The sequence below is a fragment of the Diorhabda sublineata genome, chromosome 4, assembly GCF_026230105.1.
Source record: "Diorhabda sublineata isolate icDioSubl1.1 chromosome 4, icDioSubl1.1, whole genome shotgun sequence".
Lineage (NCBI taxonomy): Eukaryota > Metazoa > Arthropoda > Insecta > Coleoptera > Chrysomelidae > Diorhabda > Diorhabda sublineata.
In genome coordinates, this window is record NC_079477.1 from 16711707 (window position 1) to 16732817 (window position 21111).

At 31.5% G+C, this 21111-nt stretch overlaps 1 protein-coding gene across 1 annotated transcript in view; it reads left to right on the forward strand.

Annotated features, from left to right (window-relative positions):
* The window catches only part of LOC130442593 (diacylglycerol kinase 1), a 358993-nt gene that overhangs the window by 38660 nt on the left and 299222 nt on the right, over positions 1-21111 (forward strand). The window lies entirely within an intron of this gene.

Sequence of the window (21111 nt, forward strand, 5' to 3'; positions counted from 1 at the left end):
AAACTTTTCAATGAAAAATTTATTTCACAAAATATTTTATTAATAAATATAATTTCTTTAAGCTGAAATGACTTAATCATATAAGTTTCCAATGCTTTCTAACCGCACAAGAAATAATTTTTCGAAAGTTCCCCAAAATTCTCTCTCTCTACTCTGTACCTTGCTATTTCTCTCATTATTTCTTACATTTTTCCTGCTGCCACTATGACTCTGCTATTGTAAGTGCCGACTCTTCCTATTTATTTGCTTGGCTCTCTTGTACTGTTTATTTTCCTTTTTCCTGGGTTCTTCCCTCTTTTTAAAGTATTCTTTCATGTTTTTTACTTCGTAATCTTGTTCTTTGCCGGAACTTTTGCTGCTTCTCCATTTGAACTCTTATTTTTTATCCCTGCTCCGTTCCTCTTTTCCTATATACATCTTCCAATATTTCATCTTATACATCCTCAATTTTCTATTTTCCTTATCTTATTTGGCATTCTTATCTCCTTTTGTATTTCTCTATAATTTTTATGAGGTCATCTTGCATGAGTAGTTTATATCCTTCTCTTCTTCTCAACTTGCTTTTAGCTTTTACCACGGCACGTTTTTCTCTTTGGTTTGTTAGTTGTATTAGGTATGTTTTTCCAACTAGTTTTACTGCGTTTATTATCCCAATTGTCATATGATCGTCGATTGAACTTTCTGTTTCCAGTCCTTCATGATCCTTTGCATTCAATGATTCAAGTCTTTGCATCACGACGTTAATTTTTTTCTTTTCATTTTTTTTAAGCTGCTTGAGTTTATATTTCATTTCTATTATAAAGATACCATAATAAAATTTTCTTCTAGAATTTTTTTCGTTTGTAGCTTTTTCATAGCTCTATATTTTTGTTGCTGCTCCCATATTTTCTTCTCGACTGCTATGCTACCTATATTGTCACCCATGTTCTTCATAATTTTCATCATCTCTGAGTTCTCTTATCCAATATCCTTTGGCTCTTTGTCTTTTTATTGGCCAATTCTCAGATATTTTACTTTGAAAAAACTGTTCATGTTATTCATCATTATCCTTGTCTCTTTTTCTATAAATTTTTAGTTGCTTTCCATAATTATCCGAAAGTATCTTATTTAATAATTTTCAACCAGACTGAAATCGTTTTTGTTTCTAATTCTACAAATAAATCGACAACAACATAAAATAAGTGTGCTTTACTTTGTAATTTACAACATTTATCTACCATGTTTTAAATTAGTTTTAACCTCTCGACGACAGGCTCCTATTTACTGCTTCCCTAAGTCTTTTTTCGGAAATCAAAGAATTTGAACTTGTTTCTTTCGTATTGCGATTATTCTTTTTGGGAACAATCTTTTAAAAGAAAATAATAACAGTTAGGTGAACTCTATAATAGCCGCTAAGTAAAAAAATATTACAAACACACACAAATTCGATAAATACGTATATACCTTCAGCTCTAATCTAATCTTAATGACGAAGAAAATATGTGTACCGTGGTTGCTATGGTCTTTTATTGTTTCACTTTTTCTTGTGTCTTAATCACAACTCTAAAAAAAACTGTAGAGTGGTCGACCTATCGAATCTGAATTAGTTCTTATCGAAATCAGTAGTTATTTGAATGAAAATCGCTGTAATATTATGTTCAGAGTAAAGCTCAATTCAAACCATCAAATCACTTGACAGGACGGAAGGGAATGTTTGAATTTTAACTGTGAGCACCCATTTTGCTGACTTTTTGTGATATATTTAAACTTTCGTGCAAAATTTTGTATACCCATTCAATGGATAGCTACTATCCCACTGTAATGTATCTTCTTGCTAACCAATGATGGTTGACCATATTATTTGTTTTAAAACATTAGAACTAGTTTGGAATAAACTATTTATTAAACAATAAAACAATTATTTAATTTGGATTTAATAATCCGACGACCATACTCAACGAGTACCAGACCTTGTATCTGTTTATAGACCGCTTTTAAATTGTACAAAAGGCTATAAATAATATGTATGGTTGTTAAAGTCACATCTATATAAAATAAAGTACGTAATTTGATACGTTAATGGAACTTCAAGTGTCTAAGGAACACTTGGAGTCAATTAACTATAATGTGGGTCCCCATTAGGATCGTGTACCATGACTCTTAATGAATACAATAATCAGTTAGGTAGCTAACCAGATGATTAACAGATCCTAATGGTTCCCATTAGGAGATGAGTGAATTTTAAAATTGAATGATTGTAAATAAGAAATTATTATGTCAAAACACCCATATATTTCTCTTTCATGATTTCTAAGTAAAATGACACGAATTTTATCTAACCATTTTTGGAGCAGTTACATTAAATGACTGTTCCGAACAACAACTAGAACAGTTTTTTTCATATCAGTATTCAAATTAATCTATCTCTATTTATTTGATTTATTTGATATTTTGACATATGACATAAGTAGTATGGCGAAAAATAGCAATATAATCACCGCAGCGATAGTGTTGTCAACCTTTCTTCCGTCCACCCTTGTACTTTTTATCGACGGTATTAATGATTCATGGCCTTGGGATAATTTTTTTCTTTATCGATTCAAGATTAAAAGCCTCATTGTTTTTCTCATTGTGAATCTCTGCCACTAGACTATGAATGGAGATTGAATGGCAACCAAAATATTCAATTGATTGCTGATGAAAGTTGACAAGAAAATGATTTTGAAGAAACCAACGTATTGCTTTTTATTATCAATTGTGCAGCTCTCAATATTTCCGCCATTGAATGTTGTGTAAGTCAAATTTCTTTCACCCACATCTAAGCTGCATCGTTCACATCAAGGAATAATAAAACAATTATTTACTTATACAGAAAAGAAATTGACATCTGATATGGAAAAACAGTCTGCTTCATATAATAATATATTACATGCAAGTAGGGTCAAAGAAAATACTTGGAGAAGCGTATCTGAAAGTATAATATCAAATTGTTTCAACTGTTTATTTTCGATGCATAAGAAAAAGCATGGTAAAACTACTTGAGCAAAATTTGAGTTTAAAGTATGACTGGAATAAAATTTAGTAGATAGTGAGAAATCCAGGGAATAGTATTTAAAGGAATATAATTTTTTTATGGAGTGGCGTATTAAAGCAGCTTCACAGAAAGAGTGTTACTAGCTTACTTTGAAACTAAATCCAAAATGTGTGAGTCTTTAACAGTTTGGTCGACTTTCAAAACTAAAAGGCACCCTAATGGTAAATAACGATGTAGACATCAGTAAATACTCGAAAATCATTGCATATTTGAAAAATGAATCAGTTGGCTATAGACCCAAAAAATCTAAAACATTTGTCCGTGAAGAAATTAGTGGATTCCGATGGTGATATAATTTAACTAAAGATGCACGGTGGCTGAAAATCCAATACAGTTGCGGAGGGTTACGTAAACGACTCAATAAAAAACAAAATGGATTCCGCAGTGAAAATTTTAATACAACTATAGACTGTTATTTCTTTGAACTCGTTAAATGTTGCTAATTCAAGTACCAATATTAATGTAACTTATTTTTCACATCAAAATAATAATGCTCTTAGTTATACTTTTAATATTACTATTACAAAATAAAAATTGATTTGTCGAATTTTTTAAGCCTAAGGACTTAGAAAAATTTTTGTGTCAAACTCGAGAGTAAAGTAACCCTATTTCACTCGTAGCAATACCGTCCTATTCGTGAAAAGAAGTATAACTTTACTTGTTGCATAAATAACTATTACAGGAATCTGTTTCAACAAAAATTTGTTTAGTCTGGTAATAAATATTAGACTTTATTTTTATCTGGAAAAAATATTTGTTGCTCTGTCTAAAATATTTAATCATATTACATCTGAATAGGATTATGAGTGGGTAATTGTTTTAAGTCCGAACACTTATGTAAACGAGTAGGAAAAAATTTAGTTATGAACGTAAATTGTATTACAAACCACATCAATATAGTCATCCTTGATATTCAAACATTTTTTATAACAATGGGATAAGCTACTGCTCTTGAAACTTGAAATTACTGATGAGGCCCGTTAATAGTGAGAGCGTGATTCCTCGACATTTTTTTGTGTCAAGTTTTTATTCATGGTATTAGACTTTCCCGATTGTTCTTCATCAAAAAGATTTTTTTCTTCCACACACATTTTCATCATTAGTTACCTTCTATAAGCTGCCGGTGAATTTCAGCAGGATCAACTTTTTTGTATTTAAAAACCGATTAGTTTAGCAATTTTCACAGCCGGTGGAATTACTGATTGACAAGGTGATAAATGTAGCAGTTTAATCATACAAACAATACTAACAAAAACGTGAAACGTAAGGATTTTTTAATATTTTCTATTAAGTTAACTAAATATTGCATATATGAGCACTTTGTAGTCTTACAAACCGCTAGCAATTTAAACCAGCTTTTCTTCTACAAACTTGATTCGACCAAGAACAAGATTAACATAATACAAGTTTTGAATTGAGGTTTCATTGGTATGTTATATTATTATAATTATATTATCATAATAATTAAAATTGGGTCAAAACGTCAAAAATATTTTCTATAAAAATATATAATTACATAAAATAATGAAAATAAACTGGAAACAATATAATTTTTTTATTTTAGTTTAAATCGCCCCTACAGCGCTCGTCCTTGACTTAAAAACAAAAAATATAGAAATTATATTGGATTATACTTTGTAGTAGAGGTTGGTAGCTTTAAGGAACTTGGAGAAGTTGAGGGTTTTCTTAAGGTTAGGTATCAGATGAAGACATTAAATAACCGTGAGTTAGTTTAGTGTGGTTAATACGGAGTCTTCATATTATCACAGCTTCTCTCTCACTCAAAAAAAATTAGGGAGGATGGTGAGAAGTAGATGGTTGAATGTTGCGTAGTGTTGTCATACCATTTCACCATATATCGCGTCAGTAATCTTGGATGAGGTTTTTGATTTTAGTCTTGAAATGATTCTAACTTATTGGTTCGCAACTTTTTTGTTTCAAATAACACTTTCATTTCAAGATTTTGCTGGATCCGGTGGACCTTGTGCAGATACATTACTACTAATTTCCAAATTTCGAAAATAAGTGAAGATTAGATCTATCCATGGAAACTTGTGTTGTGGTTGAGTTTCAACGATGAATTAACAGATAAGTACTTACTTTTCCGGCAATCACTAATATTGATACACTTTATTTTACTTTTCGAAAGTCTGGAAATAAATTCCGGCATTTAAGTCTCGATGCGTTGTACTGAATATGGAATATGCTGTCGCTGAGCTTTTCAAAATATTATCCTCCTATATTGATAAGAGAAGTCAAGCCAACAAGCTTACGACTGTGGACCCCCAATTTTGTCACACCCAACATAGATCCCATCGAGTCTTTCATGGACCTCTTCTGGTCCACCTGGGAATAACATATCTAGCAGAAATAAGAATTTTTGAAGGGTTGCTGGAGGCTCCTTTAGCGTGACGATCTGCAGGTTTGTTTACAGTGAATCCATTGTGCGATGGAAGCCAGATGAGAGAGACTGTTATGCTTTGGATTGGGTGGATGGTGAAAGTGATTTTAATTGATTGTATGGACGAAAGAGTAAGTAGATTTTGCCAGTGAAAAAAATTGGATTTTATATGAAGAATTTTTAGAAATGTTCTGTCTACTCGTAGAAAACTTGGTTTATTTGGGTAAAGTGCGAGCTGCCGAGAAGTAGAATTGATAATTGTGAGTTAGAAGGAAGGAGAGTGGAAATAAGCGATATAATTAAATCACAAGAGGATCTTAGTATTATTGAATTCATGAAAATTATTTCTAAATATTCTGGTTACGCTGTGTACCTACTTGGGAAGATAAATCATTCTTTAGAACATGACAATTCCTTTTGACAATTTTTCCAAATGTGAAATTCTTTAGATTAGGCTTTTCAAATATTTCCTGAAGTACTCAGATTATGTAAATCGTGACTTCATAATTTTATTAATGCTAATCTGAATATTGAAATTATTGTAACCACTCAAAGTTGAGTTCAATTTAATAGGGATATTATTGGATTCTTAAAGGGATACGTACCGGATAATTGATTTCATTTTGATGGGATAATGGTAGTAAATAGAATCGATCAGTAGAGTGCTTTTCCCGTAAACAACGTTTAATGTTTCATCAAGTTTATGGGCTTTGAACACATCTAGAAAGTGCAAATATGTAATCGATTTATATGATGACACTATAAAAAGAATATCAATATACGTGTACATATAAATGAGAGTCTTCAAACAGATTAGAAATGTATAACCCCTCTTATTGTCGTTAACTTATTCCTCATTAACATATTGTTTGATGTGAAATAATACTTTGAATTAGTATGGTGGAGGATATTAGAATATTAATTAATTAAATGTACAAGTTTCTATACATAAAGAAACATTCTTTCAAGTGGCAGAGCAGAAGAGGTCTGAGTGACCTACGAAAAACAGTTCACCCTGATATTAATTAGATTTTCTGTATATGCTGAAGCGTTTTTACGACATTTGATTGTGTATTTGAAATTTATTCGGTATTACGGTGGTATCTAGATTGTTCTCAGATCTCTTCTTTTTCCGGAAAATAATGTACTTTGTTATTTCAAATAGATCACACTATATATTTTGTGTTTTTAGAAATTCTTGAGGAATACTGATTATTTGTCATGTAATATTCTCTATACCTAAATGCCATAATTTCGGAGTTATAGCTACATTTGCGTTATCTCCGCCGAAGTTTCAATAAATATTGTACAATTAGATGGCTACGATTGAGTAAACTCGTTTAATTTGAATATTCTTTAATAATTTATGTGCTATTTAACGAAATTGGTGCAGTAAATTATTTATCCAAATCATGGCGCAGAAAATCTACAACAACTGAAAATAGATCCACATTTGTAAAGTTAAAAAATTATAAATTTTAGAAAACATACAGTAAAGACGATTACATTAGATGCTCAAAATGTTGTCCATTTACTTCAATACAACAAGCCATGTGGTTTTTAAAACTTTGTAATACATTTTGCAATATCCCTGACTGCTCAATTCTTCTTATCTTTGGGGTAATCCTATCTTTTACTTCCGAATATTGGCAGGTTTTGTTTTATAAACGATGTTTTTTAAATGACCCCACAGAAAATAATCTAGAGGATGTATGTCAGGTGATCTCGAGGGCCATTCGATAAAACCACCCCTTCCAAACTATCTTCTGGAAAATACATTATTTAGGTATTGCCTCAGCAGACACGCATGGTGAGGCATCATCTTGTTGTAGCCAAATACTGTCGTTTGGGATAGTTATTGTCAGAAAATTTCTAATAATGAAGTTTTTTTAAATGTAATTGAAAATACTTACTTGGATAAGGAAATATCGGAGCCAACTCAGGTATAATACTATTTTATTGCATTGCTAGATACCTAGAAATTTTCTTCTTAAAAGAATTACAAACCACCTGCTATGAATACAAGAAACCACTTTATTCCTTGTTTATAGATTTTTAGCAGGCATATGACAGAATAAATAAGAACAACATGTACGCAGCAAATTAGGCGTATCGGCAAAAATAATCAGATTAACTAACAAAAACTTCAGACCAACCTTACATAAAACAAAAAATGAAGTGATAGTGAAAGGGTATAAGTCTGAAGAATTTCGTGTCAATAGAGGACTCCGACAAGGTGACCCGCTCTCCACTATATCATTTAATATGATTTAGAAGTAATTATCCAAAATTCTAAATTTAAAAGCGATGGGACAATCTTCAATAACGAATGTCAATGTGTTGATATCAAAATCCAAGAAGCACTTAAAAAAAGCAGTAATAAAATTGGAAGAGGAAGCCAAAAAGTTTGGATTAGAAATAAATCAAGAGAAGACAAAATATATGATCATAGGAGAAACAAAAGATTACTTGTCCTTTAGGATAAGATTACTTGTTCTTCAGGACAACTAGACACAAAGAGTACAATTTCGAAAGAGTTCCCAACTTTGTGTATCTAGGAGTAGTAATAGAAGTCAAGGGAGTAGAAGAATTAGAACTGAAAGCGGTAATAACTAAAGGAATACAAAAATTCGGAAGTATTAGATCACTGATGAAATCAAAATACGTGTGAAGAAAAACAAAAATAAGAATATATAAAACATATGTTGTGAAACATGGATATTAAAAATGGCAGATAAAGCCATGTTGGAAAGATGGGAAAGGAAGATATTAAGAGGAATCTACGGAGGAGTATACACAGAAGAGGGCTGGAGGAGAAGAACTAATAAGAATTGGGGGAACTTTATGGAGAAGCTACAATAAGCTCGTTTATTGAAGGACAGAGAGTGAGATAGTTGAGACATGTTGAGAGACTACATAGAGGACGGATGCCAAAATTAGTACTGCAAAGAAGACCAATAGGCGACTAAGGAAGAGATGGTATGACTGTGTAATGGAAGACCTAAGAAATAATAATGTGCAGAATTGGAGAGAAAAAGCTGTGAACAGGAAAGAATGGAGAAATATTGTATGGAAAATGCAAAATTGAGGACTTTGATATACTTAATATATAAAACTATATAATATTGCCATTCGTGCCCTAGACCTACATGGCAGGTAGAGCATATTAATATAGAACCAGCTTCGTTAAACTTTTTTACTATGGGGTTTCGGTTAGGATATAAATTATTAAAGATATCACATTCTTGTTGACTTCTACGCCTATCACCATATCCTATTATCATAAAAATATCATTTTGTTTTTTTTCAGATAAACGAAACATTGCGACTTTCAATAAACCTCAACAATAATTTATTGAAACGTCAATTTGTTGTTGTAGTCGACATAACTACCTAAATGTATTATTTCAACTTCAACGCAAATGTAGCTCCGAAATTATGGCATTTAAGTATAGAGAACATTGGACGAAAAATAATAAGTATATCTTTCGATTTCGAGAAGCGAAAATATACGTAGTGATCCATTTGAAACAACAATGTAATTACCACCATAATACCGGCCTTAACACAAGACCCCTGTACACAAAAATAGATTTATCCACAACTGTGGTATAAAGTAGCCATTATACATCTGTTTGCTTGACCTTAATAGAAACCATTAATCACTGCAGTGATTAATGAATCCACTAATCCCTTCTGCCAGATGCTTCGATTTAATTATAATATTCTCCAGTTTTAATACAAAAATTGGTTCTTAAAATTTAATAAAATATAATTTAATATTTTCAATTCAGTTATGTGCACATAAAAAATTTATAAAAAAATCAACTTTCCTAGTTCAGATTTGGACCCGTAGTTGGAAGAAACGGAACATTTACACTGAACCATCAGCGACTTTGAATGTGAATCTCTTCTTGTTTCTTAACATACCATGTTTTCCAAAACAATATATAATGCATAAATTTCTCAATCTCTTGATAGTTTGTGTTAAATTGTACATCGATATTCTTAGCATTATTTCATGAAGCTTTTAGTTGAATGGGCTTAATTTGAAGCTTGTAAATATTATTCAGAGATATTTTCCAAATTTTTTTGTGCTATTTTTAATTTTTTTGCAACACCTTCTTACAATTTAAATTAATATGCCATTGGTCGTATATTATTTATTTAGTATTAAGTTTTCAAAAATGCAGTTGGAATGCATCATCATTCAAAGACCCCCAAATTTTCATGCAATTTCACCCCTTTACCAGAATCTATGCTGGAATCTGGATTAGTATGTCAAAAAGTGCCCGTCGTATTTTTTTCCTCAAAGTTTCATTTGATAATATTGGCATACTTGCACGCATCATTCGGAGATGTTCAAATTGAAAATTTATTTTCAATCATAAATAAATTGAGTTAGATATCGTGGCATACCTCAAAGTCCCATTCACGTAAATCATACGGTGACGCGCTAGTCTATATCATTAAATGTTTAAAAGCACGATCATCTCATATCAGGCTATAAATTCAAAAAATTATAAAAAGTTATGAACATTATTGAAGGTTATCATCACAAAAAAGCATAAACTTTTCCATCAAAGATATATATATATATATATATATATATATATATATATATATATATATATATATATATATATATATATAATCAATATATAATCAATCAATCAATATAATCAAAAGCATCTAATGATAACTACGTAGCAGCAAAGATATACTAAGTAGATCTTTTACATAGTTATTCCATTACATTCTGTAAATTATGATTGTTATCAGTTTCAACAGAAATATTTAGTATTCGTGGATAAAGTATAGTACTCTACTCACGTTTATGTAATAAGTTATTATACACTCGTGATTAATATACTATTATTATATAAAACTAAGCTTGTACTATGAGGGCATTCATATCTAGTGTTGTCGCACAATTAATAATAGAAGATCTCGGGAGAATTGTCTTGAAAAAACTTGAAATAAATATTTCATTATTCGATTATGTGGATAATTACATTATTGGCTATAAAAAAATTGAATTGAATTGAAAATAAAAGTCAAAATATCAATTCTATAAAAGTAACATTATATATAAAGTTCCTTGTGATAATTGTGATGGAGATCAAATAAGAATAAGACCACTTAACAAATCATGAAATAACATAAAACCATACAATTAATTTTAAAAATTAATAGGTTCGCGAAACAAAGTCAAATTCCAGAAAAGAATGATTTTGAGAAATGGTTAACATATATGAAAATGAAGAATTCACCAATGATAAAAATTGTGAAAATAATTTCAATTTACAAATTTCAACTAAATTATGAATAATTTGAATTCATGTTTGTTAAAATCAGAAATATGGAAATTGTAGATAAAAAATGATATATACCCATTTTGGTACTTATACCTTAGGTTATTTATTGATTTATATGAAGAACACTGCTAATTTATGGAACAAATTATCAATACCACAAATTTTTCCAAAAATTATGTAACAAATTGAATTTTAAATATATTTTTGAAATAATCATATTTTAATGTCACAAATTTCGACGTATTGACGTAACTGTTCCTTTTCTTGAATTGAAATGTAGGTATTGTAATACTGAACTCGTCGATTTGCATTTCTAAACAGGCAATTCGTACGGATACCTTTTTATTTTTGATTTCATCTATGTGGCCGTGGTGAAGTCATCGCTAAAATTTTTAAATGAAAATAAGGGTGTTGTAATGCATTATTTATAAGGTCTTTTAAATACCTTTTTCTATGCCCATGCCTGTAAACGTCAAAAATCGCACTGTCAACATTCCTTGTAAATGACATTTAACAATAACATGCACGTAATGAGATCTCATAACATACACGTGCGTTTTGAGAAGAAAACTTCTTGGTTTAATTAAATTACAATCAAATTCTTATTTACGTAAGACTTTATTTGGTCTATTTACACACTTTTAGTCAATTAAAAAACATAAAAACTTTTAGCATTAGCAAGATATATTTAGAATTGAAAGAGTGATGCCCCTAAATGTAGGCAGCACATTATACAATTTCTTTAAAAATAGGACACGTTTTCTTAAATAGCATGCATGAATGAGCGTAGAAAAAATATAGTACGTTACACGAGTTGTAAGCCCATTACGCACTCATAAAATTTATGCACTCGCCGCTTCTAATTATCTCATCAACATTGATACATGAACATTCAAATTTAATTAACTTCCTGTCAAGTGATTAATATTATTATTGTAGTAGACGTATTCAAAAAGTCTTTGTATATATCAACATGAAGCTGAATAAAACACAAAGAAGTGAAAATCGTTACGTTATTTGATAATAAATACCCCAACCGAGAACCAATTTCACAATCTACTGTAAATAAAATTGATGAGATAAGTTAAAGAAATGTCGAAGACCTTCCTAAAGGTAGTAGAAAACCAATAACTGAAAATGAACAACTAGATGTTATGTTCACTGTAAGTAGCAGTAGATAATGACATTAAAAGTTCATGGGAAGCTAAATAAGGAAAAGTGTCATCCCCACAAAGTTAATTTAGAACAACAGCTTATGGAAGATAATTTTGACAGACGAATTGAATGCTGTGAAATTATAATGGAACAAAATAACAAAGATCCGATGTTTTAAAAAAAAGTTGTTTTCTCTTCTCTTCTCTACATTTCTACTAAACGGTCATGTCAATCACCAAACTTCGGTACTGGGCTACGGAAAGTCCCCATGGGATGCCGGAGAAATAATTTATGGCTGCAGTAAGATGATGCGCTTTCACACTATGCTGTCTTAGTGCGCAACTACTTGATGAACGTCGAAGTCGAAGAGGATCAATAGAATGGAAGCGTAGGTCAACTGATTTGATTCCTCTTGATTTCTTGTTATGGGAATACTTGAAAGGTAGAATGTACCAAATTAGACCACAAAATATTGAACTCAAATAAAGGATACGTATATAGGTTGCAAAAATAAATCCAGGAGGTTCGAGAAAAATCGTGAATGAATTAATACCTGAAGGTAAACAATTCGTGTACTTAATTCATACTTCTGTGTCTTCAATTAATAATAAATTAATTGTAAGAATAAAATTTATTAATTTTTCAAACAAATACAAAGATCATTTAGTCAGACACAAAATAATCAGGATTTAACCTCGTCGCTGGTTTACAAAATAACGAATTTATTCATTTCATTTGCACCATAGTTTATATAAAAATGAACGTTTGTCTTATGTCCTTTATAGAATCAAAAACTATGCATTTGATCATGTGACGATCTTTAGCCAAGTTGTGCAAGAGACATGAGTCAACGCTAAGTGGTGCATTTATGTTTCGAAGAATAATGATGGGTACACTAATTTTCAATGTAAATTCGTTCGCTGTTTCTTCGAAATATAAATCCGTCACAACTTGGCAACGAAATCAAACTCGCAGACAAGAAAATTATGAACAATGTTATCAAGGTAACAAGTTCTGGAAAATTTGAGGGGGAAACATACTGTTGCCACTTATCTCAATTATTCCGATAGATATGTCATTAGAATTCAAATGTTTGCAGTTTTCGGTGCGAATCGATTTCTCAATGACTATCAACAAAACATAAAGGCAATCGTTGTGTTTAGATCAAATTTGGAGAATCCATGCTTCTAACATGATTTATTCGTTTACGCACCAGATGGAAAAACAAGAAATAGTGTGTATACCACAGCACTTCAATGAATATCGAATTGAGACGAATCGCTGCCATGCCACAATTTTTTCGAAATCAAGAAAATCAATAAAATGACTACCATGATTATTTATAATGATACTTTGGAATTGAAATGTTTTTCATCTTTTGCTTTATTTGCAAGAATTTATTTTCCTTTATGGTTTTTGCTTTGAAATTTCGTTTTCCAGAGAAAAAAAAACGAATGGGGTACAAAAAACGCTCAGTTCATGTCTGGTACCCTGTTTAAACCAAACGCCCATTACAGGCGGGTACATTTTACTCGTCTATTAACGTTTTATAATTTAATATTCAGTTGTAGCAAGTTAACGAAGTATAATAATGATTTTTTTCGAAGTTCCAAGTAGGACTACAATTAGGTACATCTGTCGAAATAATGGCGTATAATGCCGTCCAATTTATAATGATTCGATTGCCTTCTAACGAATACCTTCTCGCATAAGATCTATATATTTTTAAAATTATTTATAAAAATAATAAAGTCATAAAATGAGGTATGGTAGATCATTCAAAATTATCTGTAAGGGTTTCGAACCAGTTTTTATAATCTGCAAATCTGCAAATGATATTGGATGGAAGAACTATACCTATATATATATATATATATATATATATATATATATAATGTTTGGATGTTTCGATGTTTGTCACTCAATAAACGGCTGAACGGATTTCAAAAAAATTTTATACACACATAGAATATGATCTGGAATAACATATAGAATACCTTTCATAATGGTGATGAGTAATGATACAGTTAGATATTTTTCAATATATTGTTCTAAATTTGAAAGTTTCGAGTGTTGTATAAACTGTTTAACGGATTTGAATGGAAAACGTTCTAAATTCCAATAATATTAAATTGAACGTTTAAATATCGAGGGCGAAGTCCCGAAGGAAAACCCTAGTGTCTAATAAACTAGCAATTCATGTTTTTTCGAGTTATCAAATTTCAAGAACAAACGTTTTAGAAGTAAATTTTGGCTAGTTTGAATGAAACCCAACATACAGACGTTTCAACTTCTATAGGATGTGGAGATTAAATGAGAACTCAGTAACAGATACAAGATTTGTTTAATGTATTCAGACAAAATTATCCTAAAACGTGAAACAGCGAGCGTTCTTGACACTATCCATGTTGAAATGTGACTGTCACGCCTCAACATGTTCAAACTTTTCAGTTTCTAAAGCGAGTCTCTACATAATAGATTACAATGTGACCTGATGTGATGAAGAATAATTATTTTGGTTTATAAATGGACCAGGAACGAAAACCAGTGATCACCATAGGTGTATGTATATATAAAGGTAATTTTTGTGGAGATAAGATGTCGCAACGAAATACCAGAGTTTACTTTCTAAAACATATCCTTTAATATATAAATATATGTATCGAGCTTTCGGATATATATATATATATATATATATATATATATATATATATATATATATATATATATATATATATATATATATATATACAGTGCTTTTCAGATAAAAGTATCCACCTTTAATAACTTTTGTAATACTGGTATTTAGAAAAAAATCCAAAAACACGTCAATTTATGTTGGAAGGGGCAAGCATTATGGCTTATTTAAACTTACTGGAAAAGCCACCCCCTCACCCCTAGCAGCATCCCCTTTATTTTTTTAAATTACTTTTCATATTTTTTATGTAAAATTTGGATACTCCTCTTTGAGCTGATTTCAAAAATGTATAATACTTGTAGGTTAAAGTGGTTAGTTTATGAGATAAACAATTTTTCTTTTAAGTGCACAAATTTTACTTATTATTTACTTTCACCTTATTTGCCTGTACTAAAATGGGTTGTACAACAGTTCAAACTCTTTAATCTTTTTAACTGTGCTATTCATTATGAAGTTACAATAAGTGTTCAAAATGAGTACCATTCACTTCCATACAATGGTATAATCTATTTTGAAATGCCTCTCTGACATTGCTTAATACGGCTGGATTTAATTGTCGACATTCATTTTCTATCCTCTCTCGTAAATCATCCAGAGATTCTGGTTGGGTAGCATAAACTTTTGTTTTTAAATACCCCCATAAAAAGAAGTCTAGGGGTGTTAAATCCGGTGACCTAGGTGGCCACTCCATCATCTGCCCCCTTCTACCTATCCAACGAGCGGGGAATGTTTCGTTTAAAAATTGTCGGACAGGCATAGCATAGTGTGGGGGAGCTCCGTCTTGTTGAAATACCAGTAAATCTTCGGAAAGGTTATCATCATTTTCTATTATTGTGATTCACCATTTAAATTTCCGTTGATGAAGAAAGGTCCGACAATGTGGTCACCTAGGATACCACACCAAACGTTTAACTTTTGGGGATGTTGTGTATGGAATTCACGCATAATATGTGGATCACTTTCAGCCCAATATCTACAATTATGCCTACTTACTAAGCCATTTAATGACCATGAGCATTCATCAGAAAAGCAAATATTGTTTAACAATTGTGGATTGTTATTGATAATTTGCGTCATTGATTCGCAAAACTCTAGGCGACGATCAAAATCATCTTCATTCAACTCGTGCCCCAACTTAACTTTGTATGGGTGGTACTTGAATTTATGTAGAACCCGGAAAACTGTAGAAGATGAAACACCGATCGCTCTACTTATTGTTGACAACGATTGGGGTTGTTGAGCCTCTAAGCTGACTTGCCCTAAAATTGCCACTTGGATTGCTTCGTTATTTACGAGTCCCTCTCGCTTATGCACTTTATTGCAAACAGACCCTGTTGTGGTAAATTTCTCCATCAGTTGAATTACATACTTATGAGTTGCATGTCTTCCGTCATGTAATTCGTTAAATATTCTAGCAGCAGCTCTTGCACAATTATTATTTTGGTAGTATAAACCTACAATTTCAATTCTTTCTTGCAAAGAGTAAACCGTTTCAGAGAAACAAAATAAATAATGTATCAAATTACACTATCAATAGTGACTACAAATTCTAATTGACAATGTCAAACTTTAATAAAAAGTAGAGTTTTTTGTTGTTTGGATTTTTTAAGTAGAAAACATACAATCCATTTTAGTACAGGCAAATAAGGTGAAAGTAAATAATAAATAAAATTTGTGCTCTTAAAAGAAAAATTGTTTATCTCATAAACTAACCACTTTAACCTACAAGTATTATACATTTTTGAAATCAGCTTAAAGAGGAGTATCCAAATTTTACATAAAAAATATGAAAAGTAATTTAAAAAAATAAAGGGGATGCTGCTAGGGGTGAGGGGGTGGCTTTTCCAGTAAGTTTAAATAAGCCATAATGCTTGCCCCTTCCAACATAAATTGACGTGTTTTTAGATTTTTTCTAAATACCAGTATTACAAAAGTTACTTTTATCTGAAAAGCACTGTATATTATTATAATATGATAAAATTAGTAGACTTTCTTGCGTTTTTGCGTTTCCATGAAAATAATTATAATTTTAATTATTTGCTTATAAGGCAGACAACTCAAACAATAACCTTTTGTAGTCGTTGTTGCCTTTATGCCCGCGTTTATTAGTGATCTTTGAAACGGAATTTAGCTAGTAGAAGCCTGATGGAAAAATTGAAAAAATATATGCGGGATTTCATTTCCCTTTTCTATATTTCTTGAGTTATAACAAATACTGCTAATCGTGGTAAACGAAGCTTTGCTCGAGATAATTATATGAAAGCGTTTTTGTGAACTGGATAAAATCTCAGGCGAGTAAATCTCTTTGTTACCGGTACTTTTCTATTCTAGCTAATCTGGCATATTACGAGGTATTAATTAAAAACCATTCGAACACCGTATCGTACAGACTTTTCAAAATCTATGATTTATAAAGGGTGAGTCATGTGGAACTTTACATATTTTTATCTCTCTTAGGGAGGATATCATGTGGCTACTAAAAAGTGTCGATTCTCTTCTTTATTAATTTACTGGGTGATTTGTGTAATTGACCATAAATTTTAATTGGCTATAGATTTTACAGAGCTCATTTGATTTTTGAATGCAGTACAAGACTATCGTGTATGCGACTAGTATAAGCTAAACTTATAAATTCCAGGACCGGCTTTGGAAAAATCAATTTAGGGTTTCGTATTGCATATTGTACCCTGCATGTTAACGCTTGATAGTAGTGTTCTGCGCCAAGAAAAAATTCAAAAAATCAATAAGCTGTGTAAACACAGTGTTCAATTTAATTTATCACCCTGTAAATTAAAAAACAGGAGGAGTTGACACTTTTTTGAAGCCTCATGATATTTTCCTTGAGGGGATGTACATATTTTAAAAGTATGTAAAGTTCCTTATGACTCATCCTGTATAAAGATAAAACATAAAATCAAAATCAGATCCTGTAATTTGCATTTTGCATTTTTAAAACTGAAATATAATAAGACTTTATGGTTATTTAACAATAAGAAAACTGATAAATGATTGATTTCATCGTTAAATATCGATAAGGATAGACATAAATATGTTTGAGCTTTTAGGTGATATTGATTATATCCTAAATATTGGACCGAAATATTAGAAATACATTAGGCCTCAACAAATTTTGCTCAAAGTTGTTGCACTAATAATAACTCTCATTTTATATTTATGGTATAATTAATTCATGTATGTATCTCTTATCTTACTCCCTGCGAATGACATTGCGTAACGTGTGTCAATCAATAAAAGGAAATGGGGGATTCCATACCAGATTCTTATAAATATGTTTACCACCAGAAACTTAAATCTCATGAAGTTGAGAAACATCTCTATTTACATGGCTTCTAAATGACTCCAAAGTTATTAACCCGATTTTCATATAGTTCCTCATAAAGTCTTGTATATTTTGATAATGATTAAGCGATCTAAAAATATCGATCTCTGGATATAATTGCTTCTCTTTGTCAAGACTATACAGAGTGTATATATGGAATGCGTCAATTAAGCGGCTTGTACGATTTTTATAATTTTTTGTGCGCAAGGGTCTTTTGATACGGCCGGTATTACGGTGTTTTGTGTTTTTAGAAATTCTTAAGAAATACTAATTATTTTTCATGTAATATTCTCTGTCTAAATGCCATAATTTCGGAGTTATACCTACATTTACAGTATTTCCACCAAAGTTGCAATAAATACTGTACATTTAAATCGCTACGATTGAATAAACTCATTTAATTTGAATATACTTTAATAATTTATGTGCTAATACAAATCTCGAAACAAAGTCTAGTGTCAGTAAGTTGGTAAAAAGCTTAACAAAACTGGTGCAGCAAATTATTTATCCAAATCATGTCGCAGAAAACCTACAACTGAAGACAAATATATAAATTTTAGAAAACATACAGTAAAGGCGATTACAGCAGATGCTCAAAATGTTGTCCATTTACTTCAATACAACAAGTCATGCGATTTTTAAAACTTTGCAATACATTTTGCAACATCCCTGACTGCTCAATCCTTCTTATTTCTGTGGTAATCCTATCCTATAAATCCTTAATATTGGCAGGTTTTGTTTAGTAAACGCCCCCATATCCATCTTCCGGGAAACACATTATTTAGGTATTGCCTCATCACACACGCATAATGAGGTAGGGCACCATCTTTTTGTAGCCAAATATTCTCGTTTGAGATATTGTTTTTGTCTGAAAATTTCTAATAATGAAGTTTCTATTAAATGTAATTAAAAATACTTACTTCGATTTGGCAATATCCGAGCCAACTCAGGTATTATATTATTTTCCAATACAGGTAGTCCTCGATTTGCGTATATTCTACTTTCGTACAATTATCTATTTCGTACATTTTTTTCCCAATTTGAAGCACGCCACGTCGCGAAAATTACGCAAAACACGACACCTCATTGCTTAAATTGATTTCACGTAAATAAATGTCAAAACAGGCCCTACAGGAAAGGCGGAAGTAGCTAATTTGCAGTTCTAAGTAGAGAGTCTCCACAGCTTTTAGTCAACAATCCTTTCACCCCCTCTTAAATATAAAAAAAATCGAGGAGTATGTTCAAAAGTTTGGAAATATTTCATCAAAGATTGTTTCAAAAAGACATGGTGTAGTGATGGATCGAATGGATTGAAGATCAGCACCAAAAAGGTGTTCTGGGAAGTTTGTCAATTATTCAAGCTAAGGCTCTTAGTATACATAAAGACTGGAAGAAACGTCTAAATAACACTTCCACAACAGAATTCACAGCAAGTCACGGTTGGTTCGAAAAATTTAGAATGAGGAGCTCATTACATAACATTAAATTTGCCGGAAAAGCTGCGAGCGCAGACAAGATAGCTGCCAGCGAATTTATTTCCACTTTCTCTGGCATAATTGAAGATGACGCTCACTCTTCCTGCCAAATCTTTAATGTAGATGAGACGGGATTATTTTGGAAAAAGATTCCGTCATGTACGTACTTGGCAAAGGAAGAGTCAGTTGACCCTGGGCATAAAGCTGCTAAAAACAGGCTAAGATTTGGTGGAAATTTAGCTGGTGATTTCAAATTGAAGCCAATGCTTATTTAACAATCTGAAAATCCAAGAGCCGTAAAGGAGAAAGATAAAAGCAGGCTTACTGTAATATGGAAATCAAATAGAAAAGCATGGGTTACCGCGCAACTTTTTCAAGAATGGTTTTCCCAGAATTTTGTTCCTAGTGTTCGGCAATTTACCTTTCAAAGCTCTATTGCTATTAGACAATGTACCCGGACATCCAAAATCCCTGCAGACTGTATTTCCAGAAATTAAAGTTGTGTTTCTTCCTCCCAATACTACTAGCGAGATTCGCCCCTGGATCAAACAGTCATAGCTACTTTCAAGCGGTATTATATGAGAAGGTTGATGAACCAAGCAATCAAGGCAACTGACAAGGAAGATGGCCCTACATTGAACGAATTTTGGAAAAATCATAATATATGGCATGCCATAAATATTATTGGGGACTCGTGGGCTGAAATAAAATCATCAACAATAAGCGATTGTTGGAAAAAGCTTTGTCCTCAAATGTGCAGTGATTCTGGGGAAAATGAAGAAACTCTCGAAACTATTACAATTGATATTGTAAATACAATGATACAAATGAATTTAGACGTCAACCACCAAGATATCGATGAGCTAATACTATCTCACTCAGATCCAAATGAAAACCTGATAGAGTTAGAAGAGGTTAATGAAACCGAAATGGATGAGGAAGAAGCTGATGAGCCTATTGCTAAAACTTTGACAGTCAATAATATGAACGAAGCTTTTACGGATCTGGACAAATTTTTAACCTCATGAAAGAATGTGATCCCGATGGAGAGCGGATTTCTCATGAATGAAACTAAACAATGAATTTTTCATTTAAAAATGATATTATGTATTTGTAAGACATTTCATAAGCAATTTTTTTTATTCCTCTACTTTTCAACATTTCGACTTTCATATACGTTCCAGGAACCAATTATGTACGAAAGACGAGGACTTCCTGTAAATCTAAATAATCCGGACCATTTAAGTTACCCTCAATCGCCTATTATTCCCGCCCATACCATCAGTTTTTCGGGATATTGAGTGTGGGATTCACGCATCCAACGATTTACGTTTCCAGTAAAACTAAAAGTAGCCTCATCGCAAAACATAACATTACTTAAAAAATTTGGATCGTTTTGAATGTTACATTTTTCCATCATTAGGCCTGCAAACTTTTCCCGTCTATCAAAATCGTCGTCTGACGACTCTTGAACCAACGTTATTTTGTATGGATGGAATTTATTATCATGTAAAAATATCATTACGTATATTTGCTAAACATCAAGTTACCTGGATATTTGTATAGTACTCAAGTGTGGATCGCTTTGTAACAGGACACAAACATACAAAGATTTGTTTTCAATTTATGCAGTTTTTCTGCGCCTTAGTTT